The following is a 24,480-nucleotide window of genomic DNA, read 5'->3' as shown; positions in this document are numbered from 1 at the left end:
CTCCAGGGCCATTAGCCTAGTACACACCTATGAACTTATAAACCTATATGAATATCAGTAACATGCTGAGTTGAGATGACAGTGTGCAAAGACAGTACATACATTATGGGATATTTGCACAGCATTCATTTCATCAATATATCTTTCAATAAATTTGCTATTTTGCTCTTTCTTGGTTCAGTAGCCTTTTTCCGTTGGCTTTTTTGGTACTTGTTTTTGGTGGCATTACTCATTTTGTCAATATAGCATGTTGTAAAATAGGATTGGCTCAGCAGCCGCAATCTGGCAAGAATCAAACCCATCCCATCAATATCAACACTAACCTGGGTATTAACTGTGCCTCATAGAAATAGGCCTAACATACACATGAGCATGGAGGATCACCCTTGAAGGGAATTATTCACCTCAATACTCTAATGGTTATGCATCCCATATGTAGGTGTCTGTGATGTTACAAATATTGGAGAAGAGTATAACTTAGGTAATACCCTTGCGTAAGGCACTCTTGCCTGACAAAGGTATTGTGCAGACAATAAGAACAGATGCAAACACCACATTATGATGCAATGTATTCTCCAGAGCTGTGTATTCTCAGCATCTCCCACTGGATGTAGCTCTGGGTATTGCCACAAACAAACACAATTAATGTGTGAATTAAGAAAGGATCCCTTATAAATTAATGTCATATCAGCGTGTCAGACTGATGGCAATTAAATGAGTATGCTTATGTGCACACAATTGTGATCAGTCCTATATCAGTGTTCCATGGACAAGGAAGGTTTTTCTGAATGTCTCTACACATACCATCCAATAACTGGAGCACACTAATGTATACCACAGTACTCAATGCATGTGCCAAAGTAGCACTCTCTCCATTACATTGGCAGAACAAATGTCTACTGCCATAAAATCCAAAGCTATGTTTACATGTGTTTGTGCACCGTATCAAGGGATCAGATTTATGTGATGTGGTGGTTATTGTGTGATGTGTAAGGACACACAAAATGAATCTTTATGTTAGAGGTGAACATCAAGCTGTATGACTCCTACAAATAATAATATATCTATTAATCAAATTTGCCACAGTGGAACTATTACAGCAACTGTTGAACTCCACCTATATGAAGTGATCCAATCAGCTCTACTTTATTTGGCCTTAATTTTTATCTGCTAAAATTGATGGTGAAGGTCTCTGCCACTCTGTACATACAAAGTATAATCGGGGGATGTCTTTTCTGCAGAACAGTTAAGGGCACAAATGCTTACAGCCACTAAATGCTGATTACGAACACTTGCCTATGTGTTGGGTAAATCAACACCATAGTGGGATCAATGAGTTTGCCCTGGTATAAGTTAATCAACAATTGTAATAGGTGTGGTTATGTAAACACATTACATCATGTGTATGAATCAAGGAATATTTGCCCCTATAAATATTTAGAATTAATCTTGCTGTATACCAGACAGGATTGTCTGATGCTAGGTATACCCAAACACACCTGCAGCCTCCTGCTGTTGTCACTGTGATGGAAGAACAACAGTTATGTAAAATGTGGGTTTAATTCCACATTGGAACACAAGCCTTACATAGGCAACAGCATACATTACATCATCTCATGTCCTCAGTCCTGAGGAGGTGTTTCATTACAACTGTGATGGAACAATAATCTATTCAAAGGAAAGCATCAGTCTTCAATTCAGCCTTTACAAAGGAAATGTAAAATAAACTCTTGTAACAGAAAATAACATCTACACATGAAGATAGCACATATCACTGACAGCACTGTTAACAATGTGTACAGTAATTGTAAACAGCTTGACTGTAAGTGACGCTGGGATTTGAACTATATAGCTAACATCACAGACTAATAAAGGTTTGCTGAAATACAAGTACAACTACAGATTTATTTGACAACTATGACACTACATATTTCAATGGATAACATCACCATTGTGTATTACACTCATGTCTTTGCTAAAATGTGGTTGCACAACACAAGCACACTGTAGAGCTATACTTTGTATATGTATTTGCAGCATATTCTGCACAGTAAGAGGAAGAAACACACATTCACAGATAAAAATCATTCCTATATTCGAACTACCTACTATATAATGAAACAATTTACAGACAAGTGTATTATATGCACATGCCACAGGAGCAATCTGACTACATGTGAGGCACACTGCATCTCTGAAAGGATGACAGCAGCTGTGTTATGCAAAGGAATTGTGTGTGCAAAAATTACTTTGACAGCTATGTGGCATTCTAAATACTGTCAGTGCTAAGAGGTGTAAGATACTCTTGCATCCATTTACTCACACACACACACACACACACACACACACACACACACACACACACACACACACACACACACACACACACACACACACACACACACACACACACACACACACACACACACACACACACACACACACACACTCAGGAGAGTCTGACTTCTGTATTTGAACTCCATACCTATCAACTGATATAATCTACACACAAGTGCATTATATGCACATGCCACAGAAAACTGTGACTTTAGTGGTGTGAGAGCACATTATTTACACAAATCCACACACACACACACACACACACACACACACACACACACACACACACACACACACACACACACACACATATATATATATATGTCTACTTCACTTCACCGAAATCACATTTCACTGACATTCATTTCAGTGAGACCAAATCACCCAAAGTTAAAATTACTGAAAATTCATTTCACTGAATCTCATTTCACTGAATTGTAAGATATTGACTTGATGTGGCAGTGTGTAGAGTACTGAGGCAAATAAAGGGTATATGCCCTCATCCCCACTGTAGTGTGACCTGGAGTTAGTATATATGGTATATATAGTTGGGGGGGTGGTAGTTTTTATATTGTCTGGTTTCTGTTAGGAGAATAAATAAGTAGTTTTTAAATTGTGGAAGGAGGTAGGCTTTACTTTTGTGAGTTTGTTTGTCTTTGATTTACCATTTAGTCTTGTGAAATTTAACATTGTAAGCTGTCAGTGAAATGAGATTCAGTGAAATGAAGTTTTCAGTGTTGTGAACTTTAGGTGATTTGGTCTCAGTGAAATGAATTTCAGTGAAATGGGATTTTGGTGAAGTGAAGTAGACCCATATATATATATATATATATATATATATATATATATATATATATATATATATATATATATATATATATATACACACACACACACACACACACACACACACACACACACACACACACACACACCCACACACACACACACATATATACACACACACACGTTCTCTGCTGTGAGATTACAACCCCTTACCTATCTAGATATACAATCTAGAGGACATGGTACTTTATACAAGTCCCACTGCAGAAGTCTGACTTTTATAATGTGAGAGTGTACATTATAGTGGATGACATCAGCGTGGTGTTACAGAGAAGACAATGTTGGGAGATGGGTCTGATATTGATGTTAACTCATCCTGCAGTGTAAAATGCACTCCAGGCTGCTACTTTACTGAGGCCAGCAGTAGTTAAGGTCATATTTACATAACTCTATACACACACACACACACACACACACACACACACACACACACACACACACACACACACACACACACACACACACACACACACACACACACACACACACACACACACACACACACACACACACACACACACACACGTTGACTGCTGTGAGATTAGAACACCCTACCTATTCATTGACATAGTCTAAAGGACACAGTACTTAACGGTAGCACCACTGCATAAGTTTGACTTTTACACTGTGACACTGCAGTGTAGAAAGGATTAGCTTCTCATTCTGTGTCAGAGAAGATATTGTGATATTGAAGGTTTTATGTAAATCCATATTTGTTGATCTGATGGAGTAAGGGCAATGTTATGATTAATAATGCATACATACTGCTGACATGTCAGCTAAGCTGTCATTAATGTATACTGCAGAACTGAGAATGACATATACCTACCTTTATTGGGTATATGAGATACAAACACTTGTGAAGCACAGGACTGACAATGAATCATTCATAGATCATCAGGTTATGATGATGACATGCAAACCTTAATGAATGCTACTGTTATTAGCAATGGTATGTGCTCATGTATGGGAAGTGTGGACCATCAATACCAGGCATTACTTAACATTTCAATGCAGGAGGGATAACAAATGATGATTTATGTGTATCAAATTTGTATGTGGTTGTATTTCATTTGTATGTGTCAGTGCTGCAGCGCAGACCCAACTGTCCAGAATAAAGTCCAGAATAAATTAACCACACAGTTCACTGCATTTCACATCATTACATTTAACAATTTCCATATAATGAAGTAATAACAATATGTGAGTTACAGAATAAATGCCCGTATTTTGCACACATTGATGCAGGAGATTTCAACCAGGCAGATTTGAAATCAGTACTAAAACATTACTATCAATATGTGGGTTTTGCAACAATGGGTAATAACACCTTGGACAAAGTCTACACCAACATAAATATGACATATAAAGCTGTTCAACATCCGTACTTGTGCAACTCTGACCACATTAACATTATGCAAGTACCAGCATACAAATCTGCACTAGTCAGAGAAAAACCTACTATAAAAAAGTGAAGGTGTGGTCAAACAGAGCAACTGAAGCAATTCAAGACTGTTTTGATAACAGTAACTGGAGCATATTCAAGGGGGCGGCAACAACTGATCAATAAATTAACTTGGATGAATATGCAGAAACGGTGATGGGGTATATGTCCAAATGTGTAGATGATGTGATGACTAACAAAAATATCATAATACGAGCCAATCAGAAACTTTGGCTCGCAAGCAAAGTATATGAGCGTCTGAGGGAGCAAAGTGAGGCATTCAAAATGGATGACAGGGAAGCTGTCAGGGTGGCTAGGGAAAATCTGAAGAGAGGGATAAAGGAAGCAAAGAGGGCCTATGGAAGGAAGGTCCAGAGCCACTTCACCAGTACAAGGGACTCCAAGAGCATGTGGCAGGGCATACAAGCCATTACAGAATACAAACCTCTATTAGCTAAATGTAGGGACGGCATAGAATTCCTGGATAGGCTAACCATCTTCTACAGCAGATTCAAGGAGAACTGCTGAAAGGCAGTGAAACTTCCAACAGGTCCTGAGGATGAAGTGCTCAGTCTAACTACAGGTGAGTTGAGGAAAACCCTGCAACAGGTGAACCCCAGGAAGGCTGCTGGACTGGACAATATCCTGCTGAACAACTAAGTACTGTACTCATGGACATTTTTAACATCTCCCTTGTCCAAGCAAAAGTACTTAAATGCTTCAAAATCCAAACATAATACCACTGCCGAAGAAATCAACTCCCTCAAGCCTGAATGATTACAGACCTGTAGCCCTTATGTCCACTGTCATGAAAAGTTTTGAAAGACTGGTCAAAAAACACCTGTCAGCAAAACTACCAGCTGCACTCGACCCACTCTAGTTTGTATATCGTGCCAATTGCTCCAAGGCGGATGCCATCTCAGTTGCACTACATCTTGCAATGGCACACCTGGAGAATAAGGGCAATTATGGTAGGATGCTGTTAATTGACTTTAGTTCAGCATTCAGCACAGTTATCCCATAACAGCTAATCAAGAAACCTGTCCATCTAGGCATCAGTAACCAAATGTGCAACTGGAGACTGGACTTTTTCACCAAAAGACCACAAAAAGTATGTATGGGCAAGAATTTCTTAAGAAACACCACAATTAACACAGGAGTACTCCAGGGATGTGTGTTGATTCCATTCTTGTTTACCATACTAACTCATGACTGTATAGCCAGATTTAATACCAATCACATCATCAAGCTTGCAGATGACACTACAGTCATGGGCCTCGTCAGTAATGAAGATGAAGGAGCATACAGGGAAGAAGTGAATTTACTTATTGACTGGTGTGCTAGGTACAACCTTGATCACAATGTCACCAAAGCCAAGGAGATCATAATAAACTTCAGAAAAACCCATCCATCTCATTCTCCACTCATGATAAATGCAGAGAGGGTGGAAATAGTAAGTAGCACAAAATTCCTGGGAGCCCACATTGTGGAGGACTTATCCTGGTCACTAAACACCAGCCACATAATCAAGAAAGCCCACCAACACCTAAATTTTCTGCAGAGGTTATGGAAAGTTAATCTACCACCCTCCATCCTTATCAACTTCTACAGGGGAGGCACAGAAAGCATCCTAACAAGCAACTTCACAGTGTGGTATGGGGGCTGTTCAGTTGCAGATCAAAACACCCTACAGAGGGTGGTGAAGGTCACAGGGAGAATAACAGGCTCCAAATTCCCAGCAATACTTGGTCTATATATGACACGTTGCTACAACAGGGCCATGGAAATAGCAAGTAATCCTACACACCCAACCTGCGGTCTGTTTACAAGCTTGTCATCTGGCAGATGATACCGCAGCATGCGCTGTAAAACAACCAGGTTCTGAAACAGGTTCTTCCCACAGGCAATTAGGTTCTTGAACTCTGGAAACAATACCAGGAATGATAGTCATTGTCAAGGTCTTGTGTCGGTCAAGCCATTATGGTGCAATAGAAGTTATGAGATGCTCACTAATAGTTATGTTACAATGTCAATCAAGTGCAATATTTATCTGCTAGCTATTCTAACATATCAGAAAATAAGTATGCAATAATTAAATGTGCAATAATCAATCACTCAGCTGCTAAAAAACTGTAGACATAGTAATTTCTAGTAGTATGTAGCAAAATAACAGGCTAACTTAAAGTTAATGTTATGTGTGTTGCATGTACTATATGTATTTTGTATGTGTGCAGTTATCATTTCAGTATTGAGCCTGATGCTTGCAATTTTGTTTAGGTTACCCTCGTGGAATCTAAATGACAATAACATTCACTTTGACTTTTACTATGATTTAATACAATCCAGTATCAATACTTATTTTGTCCCAAATCTCTTCCTAAAGTGCAATGCTGAAAAAGATATTTGCGTGGATGTTGACAAAGTGTTAGCGCATGCAAGATTATACCTTGATGTGTTGAACTGGGGCTGTAAAGTTCCAGTGTTGAATGGTGTTCAGTGGGGTTCCCTGCAAACCTTTGCACAAATGATAATCAGAGAGGAAATATGATTCTATGTACAGCAGATCTATTTTATCTTGTTAGTAACAAATGCTCTGCACATTGTATTAGAACTTTCTGTGTTAGTTCCATGAAGAGTTGTGCTTGCCTTCCCCATTTGCATGATGGTACTCTACTGATTCTCTACTGAAGGAAAAATTGAAAAACTTTAATTTGGTTTGGCTTCTTAGCTGCGATGAGAGGCTGGAGAGTACTTACTGGAGAAAATCCATCTGTCAGCCTAGCTTTCCATGCGGGACATGATGTAAACTCTATGAGATAAATGACAGAGTTAAAGTAGGGTTTGACTCCAGTATACAAATAATTTTACAAAGAGTGTCAGAATGTGATTATTATAGTAACTTTTTATCATGACTTTAACAAAAACCTAAAAATGACTATTACAAATATGTTACCTGGCTGAATTCTGTGTGTTATAACTACTGAAATAATCTGCTAAACCTACTACATAAGAAACATGCTTCAAGGAAAATCTCAAGTTAACTGGGTGTACAATGCAGTGTAAGGCAAACACTCACCACAATTTGCAATGACACCTTAAATGCCATTTAGCACCACATACTACAGCTGCTCATTGCTAGACCTCACACAAATGCTGAGGACTATAACTGATCAAGCAGGAGGGCCTTATACAGATAGATAGTCAACTCATTCACAGGAAAGGCACTTATAAAATCAGGCAGTAAACATTTCACCTAATACTGGATTTGAACCATTGTGAAGATGAACATTTAAGTTTACAGACTTGATTGCTATTGCAAAAGAAATAACATTTTGCACATGTTAATATCACACCTTTGAAGGGACAGTGATACCCCATACATGGAAGATGTAGGTTTTATTCTACAGCAAATTAATGGCAGACTGAAAATGCCATAACATGACATTTATATCCATCAGCCTAATGAATATTCAACAGTACAAAGGGGTGAGAGAGAAAGGGTTGTCGATAGAGACAGATATACAGACACATATCAAAGGGCAGTGTTATGGATCATTAATGTGCATCTTTATTGTGTGCCCTCAGTATTCATCAGTTATGTCCTGTATCACTAAGTGATAGTTCTGGGGAAGAAAAAAATGCAGGCTACCAAAACCTGATGAAAGACATCATAGAGTAAGGGAGGTTTACTAAATCTTCCTTATGGTCATGGATGTGTTATCAAATGCTTAACTGGATAAAAAGTAAGATATATATATATATATATATATATATATATATATATATATATATATATATATATATATATATATCATGAGCAGCTCATAGAAGTCCAACATCACAGTAAGAAATAAAATGTTCTTGCATGTAGAATCAAACCCTTGATGCTATGGTCCAAAGTGAATCTTCAAACAGCTGATTTTTGTCACCAGTCCACAGAGGATGGTGCGCTTGGCTACATAGAATAGTCAAATAACTGTTAGAGTAACTGTTGCCAATGAGTTCCTTTACTCTGCCTTTACTATGTATTCCTATGTTTAAATACATTTACATGAGGAGAACTGGACTACTGTGGGGGATGTCAAGAACTGACCAGATTTTGCCATAGGACATGAACAGCCATTCACTGTCACTGGGCATTGGTGCATGATGCCAAACTTTGCACAAAGGCAGAGGACACAAAAATAAAGGCTTTTTTATGGCCATTTCTGGCTATGTGCAGTGTGTGTAATTCTATTTTTGACCAGATTAAACTTGTGAAAAAGTGGTTTATAGGAAAGTGTTAAATTGGGGGAGGGGCAGCAAGCAGAGTGGAGAGTAGAGGGGAAGAGATAGACACATTTGCAGGAAGATCGTGGAAGAGAACGATAGCTATCTGCTTCTTTAGGATATAAATGTAGAATTGCAGCCACAATTTTCTGAATGTGGACTATCACCACACCAAGATTAGGTGACAACAACAGAATAATGTTATACAGACAATTGTACCAAATCAAGTCTGTTAAGAAGACACATAGATGAAAGGGAGAGCTATGTATGGGTCATTATTTTTTGTGGGGCAGGTGCCCATATTTTACTTTATTTTCCCCAAAGAGAAAGGAATGTTGGTGAAGGCACTTAGGAATGTGAAGGTCAGGTAGGAAGGTTAGATGAGGAAGCAGGCACAGACATACAGGACAAACAAAACAGATAAGGATGGTGACAGACACAAAAGATTGGGGGTAGATAGAGGACATTGGAGGTGCAACCACCAAGCCTGAGAACAGTAAGACTCTAGTCCTCACCCTCAGAACTGTCTTCACAGTCTCCTGTCTCAGTTTCCTGTGTCAGTGCTCAATGTAGCATCATCTTGGCAATGTGACAAACAACCTTTTCTACACGGCCAATTCAGGAACAGAAGCCTCTTTCCATTATACACTCCACCAGCCCTGTCAGCTCTTCAAAGTCAAAGTCAAAGTAACTTTATTGTCATTCAACCATATCCCAGTTACAGCTGAACAAAATTTCATTCCTCGAAGCTTATTCACTAAAACAGAGCAGCAGAACACAAAAACATATACAAGAATCAACAAATACACTTATACACCAACAGTGAAGGAGCTAACTGAAGACCCAAAGTTTAGCAAAAGTACGATATATGGACTACTTCCATCACCCTGCCACCATCTCCATGCATTACCAGCAGCATTTATGTCTTAGTCCTTCCATCGGAACATCCTGTCATCACTACAGACATTCCAACTTCCATTACCTGCAGGCCCGAATGGTTAAACAAACCCACAAATACATGCCAAGTCCTTCCATCTTTCTGACCCTCTTTCCAACTACATAGGTTCATAGGTTCATAGATTGGTACTAGGCTATCGGCCCTAGGGCCTATACAAACCTAGTCATAACAATTCCCTGGATATTTCTTCCCACAATATTTATTTCCCTGGACCCCTGACTAGCAGGGTGACTGACACGATCCCCGGGGAGAATTTCTTATCTCCCATCCAATCATCAAGGTTCCTTTTGAAGAGGGCCAAGGAGGTGCTCTGCTTGACATGCATGAGCAGTCCAGAGTATGGGGAGTCTCTGGGTCAAGAACCTATCACTCCAGCATGTTTTGTTCATTGTGATGACAAGGTTTAGATCCCTGGAGCATGTGGCTCTGAGGGTTTGGGATTTCTTTAAGTGGAGCATGTCCAACAGCTCAGGGTTTGACATGGCCTTGTATGTTAAACAGGGATTGCCTCTGAGTAGACGATATGCCACAGAGTATAGCTGGAGTTTTTGTTAGATGGTCAGCATATGGCATCTGCTTTGGGCCTGTGATTCTTTTAGTGAGGTATTTCTGCAGCCTTTCCAGCTGTTGCAGATGTCTTGTGAGGTACATAACAAACAGGGCATATACTCTATAATGGGTCTAATTAGGGATGAGTACAGTGGGACAGTGACCTCCTTTTTTCTGGATGAAAAGCCCTTAGTGATGAGGTGTGCTACATAGAAGGATTTCCTGACTGTTGTGGCAATGTGGTTATCGAAGGTGAGACCACTGTCCACCTGTGTCCCTAAGTCTCTCATCACACTTTTGATGTTTAGTGTACTGCCACCTATGTGGTAATTCATGGGTCTTCGCAACTGCCTCTAGCTGCAGGCCCAAATGCCACACCATCACCAGCAACATCTAAGTCCTTCCTTCTGACACCTCCGACCCACACCAACCATCATTCAGTCCATAACCATCACTGTTTTCAATACTCCAACACCATCCACCACATCTCCAGGTTAATCCATTTAAAACAAACCTTATCAAATTCTGCTTCCCACACTCCGAATCAGCTTGGCTCACCATTACAGGTCCAACTTCCACCACTTTGCTTTATGTTATATTGCATTACTGAAAAACAGGCAATAAACAAGCAATAATTCCATTGAGGACATCAGAAACACTGCCGTTGCAACATCCGCTCACTCGACAGCAAAAATGGACTCACCATTTAAAAAGAATCACAGGTACAACAAAAAAAAACCAGAAAGTGGATATCAGTAGCCAGAGAGGCCACTGCCATACAAGGCACTGCTATCTTGTATAGCTCTTGGATGGTGACAAAATCAGTACCTCCACCATTACTACTCCCAGAGGGTACCAGTGCACCAGCTGCCAGGGCAGGGCTACCTGATGCAGATAGGGCAGGTATGGCAGGGGTTGTGTAGGCAGTGATGACAGCTTGGGAGCCTAAAGTGCTGGGTGTCCATGCTGCAACCTTTGGAGGGATGGCAGGCCAATCCACAATGGTTGGTCTACCTCTTTGTTTTGCATGTCTGTTTTTGTAAGTAGAAATGTATGACAACAGAAAATTTTTGATGGCATATAAAATATCCCCCCCCAAAAAAAAAAAATAGAGAGAAAGGTTGTATTAAGACAAAAAAGAGAAAGAGTATGGGCAGGATTCACAATGGCTTGCACGGAGTCTAAGAGTAGTGTAAGACTCCATGCAGCCATCGCTATCCAGGAACAGCCTGTATGTGCGTGTAAGAGAGCACCTAAAACAGCTCTAACACGGACAGGGTGTGGATATGCTAATTACCTCACTTGCAGCCGAAAGGCATGCAAATGAGGTAATTTTGCGATCCAGGAAGCAGAAACCTGCCCGTGTAAGAGCCGTGTTATATGCAGAAATGTACTCAGTTGATAACTGAGTACCATTCTGCAAATAACACAATGGAGCCTTGTCAGCTCTAAATAAAGGTTGCAAATTTCCCAGGCAGCATGCCAATGGCCAAATATGTGGCCACTGGCAATGTACCCCGATGCAAAAATAAAATAATTTTTTTTTTCGGCGATGTTTAAATGTAGCGCAGCGCCGCACAAATGGGCTGCGCTATTAAAAAAACAGAAAAATAAAAATTTTAAACCCACAAAAGTGGGTTTTATGCAAAGCATGACTTTACAATGTAAGGGAATTGCAGGCTGAAAACAACATGGCCACCGAGTAGGGGTTGCTAAGGGGGGAAGCTGAGTGTAAGACATGTAACTAAGCATTAGTAGGCAATCCCATGTAAATGAGTGGTAGGATAGTGAATTGCACTGTAACATAGCAAATGAGCACATTCCGTGCAGTGTAGGAGTAGGATAAGGAGGAGTAACAGAGTAGGAGATAGGTGACATCACAGGGGGGAATGTATGAAAGAAATGCAGCTCATTGGAGCACAGTGGCATGTGAAAGATGTCAGTCACACATCATGGAAAGAGGAGTGTCAACAAGTAGGCATGGGAAAGCCAAGAAATGGAAGGTGTACACTATGGATAACACCAAAGTTTCTTGCTGGGCGTGCATGCGTGTGTGCGCACTCTGGTAGGTACGAGTAAGATAGAGTGCGCGTGTGTAAGCGTGAGTGCATGCGTTTAAGGCAGAATTAGCATGTAGGAGCCTGTTTAAACACCTGTAAGCTTGTTTGTGCTGGTGTGCGCGCGTTTTAACCCGAATAAGCAGATTATAGTCCGTCAGGTATGTGTGCTTGCGTGTTAGCCGCTGTGAGCGTGTTTTCGCTGGTATGTGTATCGCTCCCCCCTGAGGAAACAGAAGGGAAAAAGGACGCATGAGAAATAGTAGGAAGCTAGCAGGGATTACAGCAGAGCTAGCAGGTGAAAACAATCAGAAGCAGGCAATTACACAGGCAGAACAGTAGCCCAGCCCAGCACTTAAAACTCTGCAAACAACAGTGCAGAATGTTTCTCTCAAGAGACACTGCAACAGAGGAGTAAGCTATTAGAAGTGAAAACTGAAAAAGCTTCACTCAGACCAAAAATGCTAGGGTCTGCCATAGCTGTTATAAGGAGACATATGCAACTTGCTGAGGGTGGTGACTATGCAAATGCTGCCGGACAACCCACAGTGAGGAGACGGAGAAGAGTGTACAGGCCCAGGGTCACCTACCAGAGGTTACATGAGCTGGAGATAGTGGAGCGCTATAGAGTGGACAGAGACCTCCTACAGCAAATTGTTGAGCTGTGCAGGCCACACCTCACACACAGAACCAACAGAGGGGAACCCATCCCAGTGGAAACCAAGGTATGTGTTGGCCTAAGAATACTAGCAACAGGTACCTTCCAGAGACCAACTGGTGATATGATGGGGATATCACAGGCATCAGCATCCAGGGTACTGCACCAGTTCCTGGATGCCATGTCAGCACATGTTGGTGATCATGTATATTTCCCCAATTCACGTGAGGTATTGGCCAGCAATATGCGTCTCTTCCAGCAAATAGCGGAATACCCTGAGGTAGTGGGTGCAATAGACTGCATGCATATACGCATCAAAGCACCAGCTGGTGAGCAGGGTAGGGCCTACATTAACTGCAAGGGCTTCCCCTCCATCAACTGCCAGGTTGTGTGTGATGCCCAGGGCATAATAATGAATGTGTGTGCTGGCTGTCCTGGAAGCTACCATCATTCCCATATCTGGCATTTGATGCAGCTGTACCAGACATTTGCCAATGGGGACATCCCACATGGTCACTTAGTGGGGGATGCTGGCAATGCACTGGAGCCGTGGCTGATGACACCCATCAGAAATGCATACACACCTGAACAAGAACGCCATAATGAGGCACACGCACAAACACGAAATGTAATCGAGCGTGTGTTTGGGCTGCTCAAGTCATGGTTCCAGTGCCTGGACACATCTGGTGGAGCCTTGCAGTACTCACCAACTACATGTACCCAAATTGTCATGGTATGTGCTATGCTACATAATATGATTCTGCGAAAACAGCTGCAGCAGGACCAGCATAGGGCAAGGCCAAACAGCCCCCCACCATTGCCAAGCCAATCACAGGCAGAGCGTGACTCGGAGGAGGAACAACCTGAGCCTGCCCCAGTAGGCAGAAGGAGGCGTGTCCAGTATGCCTTGGCCTTGGCAAAGAGGCAAAGCATAGCACATACACTGGCTCAGTAGGAACCCTGGAAATTATACCTATCTCTGACTTGCACATATAGTAAAAGGGATGCCTAAGTTGACACAACCTGCTTTCAAATATGTACAGGGAGTGTAGTATGTGCATCCAACATAGACAGCCCAGCAGCACCACCTGAGGCATGATTGCCATGTGTTAAGCAATGTAATACCATGTAGTATATGCACACTTGATGACCCTGACTAACATCCTACCCTCACCAAGTATGATGCCACAATATGAAGACAAGATGATCAATTACAATAATTGTCTTAAGTAGTGCTGTTAGTCAAAGGGGATCCAATGCATGTCAGCCTGGGATGACATGCTGAACAAGACACGGTGCTCCACCTGCTAGGGATGGCGTGCACCTATCACTCCTGGCCTTTTGGATACTGGCAAAGGCTGTTGTCACCCTCACCGTGCCTTGAATAGGTAAGGCTCAAAACACAAACCCACCTCCATAGGTATCACAAGGGATAAGAACCTAGACGTAATACTTCCCAATGCCAGAAGTCTAAACTGCAAGATGCATGCAGTCCAAACTCTCCTTAGCATGGAAAATGTTGATATCTGTTCTGTAACAGAAACCTGGGTCAAGGCTCACAAGAGCACCCTAACACTACCAGGTTACACCTCATACCATGCTTTACAGCCCCAAAACATGGAACAAACTACAAAAGGAGGGTGACTATCAATAATTGTCAAGGATAACCACACCCCCAGGTTGGTACCACAACAAGAAGCAGCATGGACTATCCACGGGCAAGTAACAGTGGCTAAAACTGCCTCCCAGTTTGTAGCCTGCTACAGACCACCCTCCTAACACCAGGAACCGCACTTGGCCTACTTTGGAACACATGAAAATATCAAGGTCTCTCCAAACAACATTATATTGGGCGACTGAAAATACTCAAACATAGACTGGGAGCATTATTCTAGCTCCAACACCCTAGGCCAAAGGTTCCTAGAATTCATAAACCAAAATGCTCAGGAACAACTTACCATTCCCACAAGAGGGGTAAGCATACTGTATGTGATAATCAGCAACATGGGTACTCTATGCCCAGATGAGACGTGTATCCCTCACTGCTAAGATCAGACCATAGAGTAATCACACTGGATATTCACATCCTGACCCAGTCCCTGGGCAGAAAATCACAGTAAAAAACATGTGTAAAGCAAATGTTGCACTCCTCCAAACTGATGTGGAATCCATTAAAGGTCTTGTGCCGGTGGAAAATATGGGTCACACCTCAGAACCCTTTATAAATGCATTCTATGAACACTTTCAGGAATGCATGGATTATGCAATCCCAAATAAAACCAAGACCCAATTCCATACACACAGGCATCTGGCCTGGTGGACCCCAGCCATTACCAAACCATGCAAGAGAAGGAGGAAGCTACTACATGATAGAGCAAAACCCAAAAAGGGAAGTAATCTCTGATCAGTATTATGGCAAAAAACAATGACCACACATAAAATCCACTAAGGCCAGCTACAACATGTTGAATCTGGGAATCTTGAGGCAATATTACACCTGCCCCATGTACACAGACAACCCCCTCCTCCCCCCAAGAAATACAAATATATGTGAGAGATGCAACTATTTATCCAAACTGGAGGCTGAGCTCTCAACTCAGTACTGGCAAAACCAGTCAGGAGGAGAAGGTAACCACACACACCACAAACCCAGTCTCACATAGACCTATCACAACTGCAAACCAAAGACATAAACACACAAAAACATTCCCGGAGGCTCTAATTAAAAATCCACCAAATCAACAGAGGCCTCCAAAGCAGACACCCAAGCAACCACTCCCTCAAAACATAGCACATGCAACACATAGTTCACAAAGTCAGTGTGCCAAACAGTCACAGCCCTTAAAGACAAACAACATGCCTGATACACTTGTAATAGGTGACTCCATAGTCAGACACACTGATGTCCTGCTCACCAGACTGAACGAGGAAAAGGTTACAGTAAGCTGCCTGTTGGCCGCTACAATCTGCCACATAACACAAGCACGCAGGTCACTCCAAAGCAAGTACAAATATGACTCAGTCATTGTCCATGCTGGTGTGAATGACCTGAGACGTACCTCCCTGGACTACATGAAAAGAGACATAGAGGAGCTCTCTGATTATGTAGCCCAGGCCGGTATGACCCTGACCCTGAGCAGCATCTTACCCTCACCAAGAATGATGCCACAGTACAAACACAGAATGATCAGCTTTAACAATTGGCTCAATTACTGGTGCCATTCCAAGGGGATCCAATGTCTGTCTGCTTGGGATGACATGCTTGACAAGCCACGCTGCTTTACCAGGGATGGCTTGCACCTGTCACCCCTGGGCTTCTGGATATTGGCTAAGGCTCTTGCCACCTCCATAGTGCCTTTGTTAGGCAAGGCTCAAAACATAAACCCAGCTCCCTAGAAAACATAAGTGGAAAAAAAATAAGGGTAATGCTGCTCAATGCCAGAAGTCTAAACCTCAAGATGCACGGTCTCAAGGCCCTCCCCAGTATGGAGAACATCAATGTCTGTGCAGTGACGGAAACCTGCTTTAAGGCTCCTGAGAGCACACCAGCACTACCAGGTTATACCTCATATCATGCTTTTCAGCCCCAAAACCTGGACCAAACAACAAAAGGAGGGGGAGTATCCATATTCATCAAAGATACCCACACCTCCAGGTTACACAATGCACGAAGCATCGGAGACCATCCATGTGCAACTAACCATAGGCAAAACTGCTGTACAGTTTGTAGCATGCTACAGACCACCCTCTCAAACCCAGGAACCCCACTCAGCCTTTCTGAAGACACTAGAGAGTATGAATGTCTCTCCAAATACCAAACAAAGTACTCACAAATTACCACATATGTGGTAATCCATTACGTACGGAAGAAGTAATCAGGGACCTAGGGACACAAGTGGACAGTAACCTCTCATGTGACACTCACATTGCCAAGGTGGCTAGGAAGACCTTCTATATTGGCCACCTTATCATGAAAGGATTCACATCTACATCAAGAGAGGTCATTGTGCCCCTATACTCTTCTCTTATCAGGCCCATAATTGAGTACAATGCCCCATTTGGGATGTACCTTACCCGACACCTGCAGCAGTTAGAAAGACCCCAAAAGTACCTCACCAAGAGGATAAAGGGTCTCAAACATTTGTCATATGCTGCCTGGCTGAAGAAACCCCAGCTGTATTCAGTCACATACTGCCTACTCAGAGGTGATGTATGCCCGATGTACAAGGCCATGTCCAATCCAGAATTAATGGACATGCTCCACCTCAGAAAATCCAAATCCATCAGAGCCGCGAGAGCGAGAGATTTCAACCTCAACACCTAAATAAATAGGATGTGCTGGAGGGACAGATTCATAACCCAGAGGCTCCCTACACTCTGGAACAGAATCCCAGTCCATGTTAGGCAGAGCCCCTCACTGACTCTCTTCAAGAGGAATCTTGACGAGTGGATGGGAGATCGTAGATTTACACTGGGGTCATCACTGTGTCACATCTAGACAGAGGCACAGTAAAGTAAACCCTAAATGGGCATAATATTCACATTGCAAAGGGTGGAAAAAGCCACACACACTCTGGCTAGGCTTATAAATGCCCTAGGGCAGATAGCCTAATATGAACCTATGAACCTATGAAGATACAAATTGTACAGGACACTAAGGATAATCACAAGGCTTTCTTAACTGATGGTAGGAACCTTGGTGGGAATTCACAGATATGCTCTGAATTACTCAAATATTACAAACAATACACCAAACCCACACATATTGCCAACATCCAACCTGACAGGTTCAGTGCAAACTCCCCACCAAAATGCCAAATATCTATCCCAGCAGAGTGCTGGCCCCCTGACATTGCAGATGCTGCGGTAACAGCCAGCATCTTCAAAGCAAAACACACAGCATCAATGGTACGAGATGGTGTCTTGGGCTGCGTCCAACATGAACTCCAAGAAGAATGGAACACCAAATAACACTACTGCTCAATCTCAGCCTTACCACAGGATATGTACCCAAAGAGCAGTGTACAGCAACAGTGGTCCCTCTCCACAAAGGTGGTGCCTGAATGGATACTGCAAACTATCACCCCAGCATCCTGACAAGCTTGGTCTGCAAAGCTATGGAAAGGATCATCATGGACCTCAGAAATAAAGATATTGGGGACCTACAGACACTGAACCCTACCCAGTGTGGCTTTCTTAAGGGCAGATCCTGCCCCTTAAACATGTTTGACTCATTTGAAACAGTCATCAAGGCCATTGATGAGGGGAATGTGGTCCACACAGCCTATCTGGACCTTGCAAAAGCCTTCCATACAATACCCCACGTGTTCATTATAGATAAGCTCACCAGCTTAAATATAAACCCCTATGTCAGTAGATGGGTTGCAAACCAGCTCAAGGACAGAACTGACATGGTCAGAAATGCTGCAGCCATGTCAGACTACAAACCAGCTACAACTGGCATCCCACAAGGCTCGGTCCTGGGACCTCCCTTGTTTGATATATATTTCCCATAGGTACAGGCCAACATGGAAGGACTGTGTCTGAACAAGTTTGCAGATGACTACAAACTGGGCACCATATCTGACCCTCCAGCTGACACAAGCATCCTACAAAAGGGCCACATAGAAACAGACAACTGGTGCCAGAGCCACGTCATCAAGCTAAATGCAGAAAAGTGTATAGTCATCCCCTGTGGAAAAACAGTAAGTGCCCACCAATTACCACATAGGTGTTAACCCATTAAGTACTTTAGAAGTAATAAGAGACCTGGGGACACAAGTTGATATATATCTTGCATTTGACAACCATGTGGCTGTAGTGGTTACAGAAACATACCATATACCCACCTAATCATGAAGGTATTCACATCTAGATCAGGGGAGGTCATCGTGCCTCTTCAGTCATCCTTCATCAGCCTCACAATTGAGTACAATGGCCCCTGTGGGATGTACCTCAGCAGACACCTCCAGCAACTGGAGGAGGGGGAGGGGTTAGTGTGTGTGCAATTCTGCGTGAAAGAAATGCCACTTTTGGCAACTAGAAGAACACACTACATGATGTACATTCCTCTTTCTAAACACTGATGATGTCAGCACCCTATAAGTATAGCAGGAGAAGGGAAACTTCCCAGAAATGCAAATAGCGCCCTCTGCTGATGTGTTTCTCTCACGTGTCATAACACAGTTAAGTATGGGTTTGAATCCTGCAAATGCTCAGTGTGTGTGAAAGAAATGTCCCTTTTGGCAACTAGAAGAACACACTACATGATGAACATTGCTCTTTCTAAACACTGCTGATGTCAGCACCCTATAAGTATAGCAGGAGAAGGCAAACTTCCTAGTAATGCGAATAGTGTGCTCTGCTAATGCATCTCTGTCAAGTGTCATAACATAGTTAAGTAGGGGTTTGAATCCTACAAATGCCACCTGTATGTTTGTCCATGTGTGTTGGGTGTTGCTCTTAATATTGTATGACATATATTATATCAGTAATGTCAATGCACACATGAGGTATGTGTGTGCCACATAGACATATGTACCTGTGACCTTAAATAGTTCCCATGTGTGAAGCCTGCCTCATGTGAATACATGGAATTTGCATTACACAACTTTTTGACTGTGGTTTTCTGTGCAGGGGCTGCGGTTGGTATGTGAATATACAGTGAGAGTAGTCTATGGTGTCATCTTACCAGTGAGGGATACACTTCTGGTCTGGAGCATATAGTCCACATGTTGGTGATGAGCAGGTGCAGCATGTTTTCCCCTCTTGTGGGAGTGGTAACAAGTTGTTCCATAGCATTTGAGTGTATGGATTCTAGGAACCTTTCACCTAGGGTGTTGGAGCTACAATAATGCTCCCAGTCTATGTGTGGGTAAATGAAGGTGCCCTATATATTGTTGTTTGGAGACACCTGCATATATTCATGTATTCTTAAGTAGGCCAAGTGGGTTACCTGGGTTTAGGAGGGTGGTCTGTAGCAGGCTATGAACTGGAAGTCAGTTTAACCCACTGTTAGTTGCATGTGGATAGTCTGTGATGCGTCACGCTGTGGCAACAACCTGGGGGTGTGGGTCTAGGTTCATAGGTTCATAGGTTCATACTAGGCTATCTGCCCTAGGGCATTTATAAGCCAAGCCAGAGTGTGTTTGGCTTTCACCACCCATTTTAAATTAATGTTGCTATGCCCTTTTTCGAGATTAGTATACTGTGCCTCTGTCTAACAGTGACACAGAAGTGATACCCGGGGTAAACCTACGATCCCCCATCCACTCATCAAGATTCCTCTTGAAGAGAGTCAATGAGGGACTCTGCCTAACCTGGACTGGGATTTTATTCCAGAGTGAAGGGAGCCTCTGGGTTATGAATCTGTCCTTCCAGCATGTCCTATTTATGTCAGTGCTGAGGTTCAAGTCTCTCAAGCGTGTATCTCGATGGGATTTGGATTTTCTGAGGTGCAGCATGTCCATTACTTCCGGGTTGGACATGGCATTATACGTCAGGCACAGATCACCTCTGAGCAGGCGGTATGCCACTGAGTATGGAGTTTTGTTAACCGGGCAGCATATGTCATCTGTTTGAGCCCTTTGATCCTCTTGGTGAGGTACTTTTGGGGTCTTTCCAGTTGCTGCAGGTGTCTGGTAAGGTACATCCCAAAAGGGGCATTGTACTCAATTATAGGCCTGATGAGGGATGAGTAAAGAGGCACGATGACCTCCCCTGATCTAGATGTGAATCCTGTCATGATTAGGTGGGCTATATAAAATGTTTTTCTAACCACTTTGGCCACATGCTTGTCAAATGAGAGATTGCTATCAACTTGGGTCCCCATGTCCCTAATTACTTCTTCCGTACTTAATGGATTACCACCTACGTGGTAATTTGTGGGCACTTTGTTTTTGCCAAAGAGGATGACTATACACTTTGTGGCATTTAGCTTGAGGCCATGGCTCTGGCACCAGTTGTCTGTTTCTATGAGGCCCTTTCGGAGGATGGTTGTGTTGGCTGGAGAGTTGATTATAGAGCCCAGTTTGCAGTCGTCTGCAAACTTGGTCAGCCACAGTCCTTCCGTGTTGGCCTGTACCTCCGAGAAATATATACCGAACAGGAGAGGTCCCAGGACTGAGCCTTGTGGGACGCCACTTGTAACTGGTTTGGAGTCTGACATGGCTCCAGCAAATCGAACCATGTGGGTTCTGTCCTTGAGCCAGTTTGCAACCCATCTAGTGACCATAGGGGTTTATATTTAAGCTGGTGAGCTTATCTATAATGCCCGAGTGGGGTATTGTATCGAAGGCTTTTGCGAGGTCCAGGTAGGCTGTGTGGACCACCTTCCCCTCGTCAATGGCCTTGGTGACTGTTTCAAAGAAATCGACCAGGTTTAAGAGGCAGGATCTGCCCTTAACAAAGCCAAACTGGGTAGGATCCAGTGTCTGTAGGTCCCCAATATCTTTAATTATGAGGTCCATGATGATCCTTTCCATAGCTTTGCAGACCAAGCTAGTCAGGCTTATGGGGCGATAGTTTCCAGGATCCGTTGAGGCACCACCTTTGTGTAGAGGGACCACTGTTGCTGTATGCCACTCTTTGGGTACATATCCTGTGGTAAGGCTGAGATTGAACAGTAGTTTTATGTTTGGGTTTAGTTCATCTTGGAGTTCATGTAGGACGCAGCCCGGGACACCATCTGGTCCCATTGATGCTGTGTTTTTTGCTTTGGAGAGGGCGGCTCTTACCTGAGCATCTGAGATGTCAGGGGGGCAGCACTCTGCTGGGATAGATATTTGCCCTTCTGGTGGGGAGGGGGGAGAAGTTTGCACTGAACCTGTCAGCTAGGATGTTGGCAATGTCTGTTGGTTTGGTGTATTTTTTGTCATTTTGGACTAATTCTGAGCATATCTGGGAATTCCCACCCAGGTTCCTAACATAACTAAAGAAAGCCTTGTGATTATCCTTAGTGTCCTGTGCAATTTTTCTCTCGAAGCTGGCCTTAGACGATTTTATGAGTGCCCGTAGTATTTTGCTAACACTGATCAGAGATGCCTTCCCTTTTTGGGATTTTGGTCTATCATGTAGTAGCTTCCTCCTTCTATTGTATAGTTTGTTTATGGCTGTGGTCCACAAGACAGGACATCTGCCTTTGGAGGATTGGGTCTTATTTTTATTTGGGATTGCATGATCCATGCATTCCTGAAGGTGTTATAAAGGATTCTGCAGTCTGGGCCATATTTTCCACAGGCCCGGAGGCTTTGAAGGATTCCACCTCAGTTTTGAGGGGTGTGAAATTTGCTGTAGAGAAGTTTTACACTGTGGTTTTCTGGGCAGGGGGTGGGGTTGGGATGTGAATATCCAGTGAGATTAGTTTATGGTCTGGTCTTACCAGTGAGGGATACACTTCTGGTCTGGAGCATAGAGTCCCCATGTTGGTGATGATCAGGTCCAGTATGTTTTCCCATCTTGCGGGCATGGTAACAAGTTTTTCCATAGCATTTAAGTTTATAAATGCTAGGAACCTTTGAGCTAGAGTGTTGGAGCTAGAGTAATGCTCCCAGTCTATGTTTGGGTAGTTGAAGTCCACCAATATAATGGTGTTTGGAGAGACCTTCATATTTTCCAGTGTTCTCAGGAAGGCCAGGTTGGGTTCCTGGGTTTGGGAGGGTGGTCTGTAGCAGGCTATAAACTGGAAGGCAGTTTTACCCACTGTTAGTTGCACATGGATAGTCTCTGATGCTTCGTGCTGTGCCACCAACCTGGAGGTGTGTGTATCTTTGACGAATATTGATACTCCCCCTCCTGTTCTGGTTCGGTGCAAGTTTTGGGGCCGACAAGCATGGTATGAGGTATAACGTGGCAGTGCTGGTGTGCTCTCGGGAGCCTTGAACCAGGATTCTGTTACTGCACAGATATTGATGTTCTCAATGCTAAGGACAGTTTCCAGTGCATGCATCTTGAGGGTTACACTGCTGGCGTTGAGTAGCATTACTATTAGTTTCTTATCCCTTGTGATACCTATGGAGGTGGGTTTGTCTTTTGAGCCTTGCCTAAAAAAGGCACTATGGGGGTAGCAGGAGCCTTTGCCAATATCAGAAAGCCCAGGGGTGACAGGTGCAAGCCATCCCTAGCAAAGCATCGTGTCTTGTTGTGCATGTCATCCCAGGCTGACAGGCATTGGATCCCCTTTGAATGACACTGATACTTAAGCCAATTGTTGAAATTGATCATCTTGTCTTCATATTGTGGCATCATTCTTGGTGAGGGTAAGATGCTACTCAAGATCAGGGTCATACCGGCCTGGGCCACATGCTCAGAGAGCTCCTCTATGTCTCTTTTCATGTAGTCCAGGGAGGTACGTCTCAGGTCATTCACACTAGCATGGACAATGACTGAGTCATATTTGTACTTGCCTTGGAGTGACCTGAGTGCTTGTGTTATGTGGAGGATCCTAGAGCCCGACAGGCAGCTCACCATGACCTTCTCCTTGTTCAGCCTGGTGAGCGGGACGTCAGTGTGCCTGATGATAGAGTCACCTATTACAAGTGTATCAGGTGTGTTGTTTAGCCTTAAGGGCTGTGACTGTTCGGCACACTTGCTTTGTGAGCTATGTGTTGCACGTGTTTTGTTTTGGGGTAGCGGTTGCTTGGGTGTCTGCTTTAGAGGTCTCTGCTGCTTAGGCAGATTTTTGTTTAGAGCCTCCGAGTATGTTTTTGTGTGTTTATGTGTTTGGTTTGCTGTCGTGGTAGGTGTATGTGAGACTGGAATTGTAATGAGTGTGGTTTCCTTCTCCTCCTGACAGGTTTCGCCAGTACTGAGTTGAGAGAGCTTAGCCTCCAGTTTGGCTATATGGTTGCATCTCTCACATGTGTTGGAATTTGTTGGGAGGAGGAGAGGGTTGTCTATGTACATGAGGCAGTTGTAACATTGCCTCAAGATTCCCAGATTCATCAGCTGGACTGGAGAGGAGATTGACAACTGACCTTTGGACATGCTAGAATAGTATTGGGAATTCCTTTATAATTGACAACAAAAGGGCCAATGGGGAACAAGGTACTCAAGGGGAGTTTGTGAGGGTGTAGTGCTTTTAATTTGTTAGTGCTGGCGTATATAATTGCTTTAGTGAGCAAGTGCCAGGTAACTTAAATGCAATGTGTTACAGGTAACTTAAATGCAAAAATGACAAACAGTAACTTTCTTTCAAGTGAAACAAGGAAATAAGTACAGTAAGCAATGCAGATGTCACTAGGGATCCACAGAAGCACTGAAAAGCTGCGTTTTAGGTGGAATTAGCATTTCAGGGAAATAACAAGCAAACAAGCATACAAACAAAGCGACATTCAGCAGGCCTGGATCTAGTCTATGCTAC

The sequence above is a fragment of the Protopterus annectens genome, chromosome 3.part0, assembly GCF_019279795.1.
Source record: "Protopterus annectens isolate FY-2018-M chromosome 3.part0, PAN1.0, whole genome shotgun sequence".
NCBI classification, from domain to species: Eukaryota; Metazoa; Chordata; order Ceratodontiformes; family Protopteridae; genus Protopterus; species Protopterus annectens.
Note: the sequence above shows the minus strand (reverse complement) of the source record.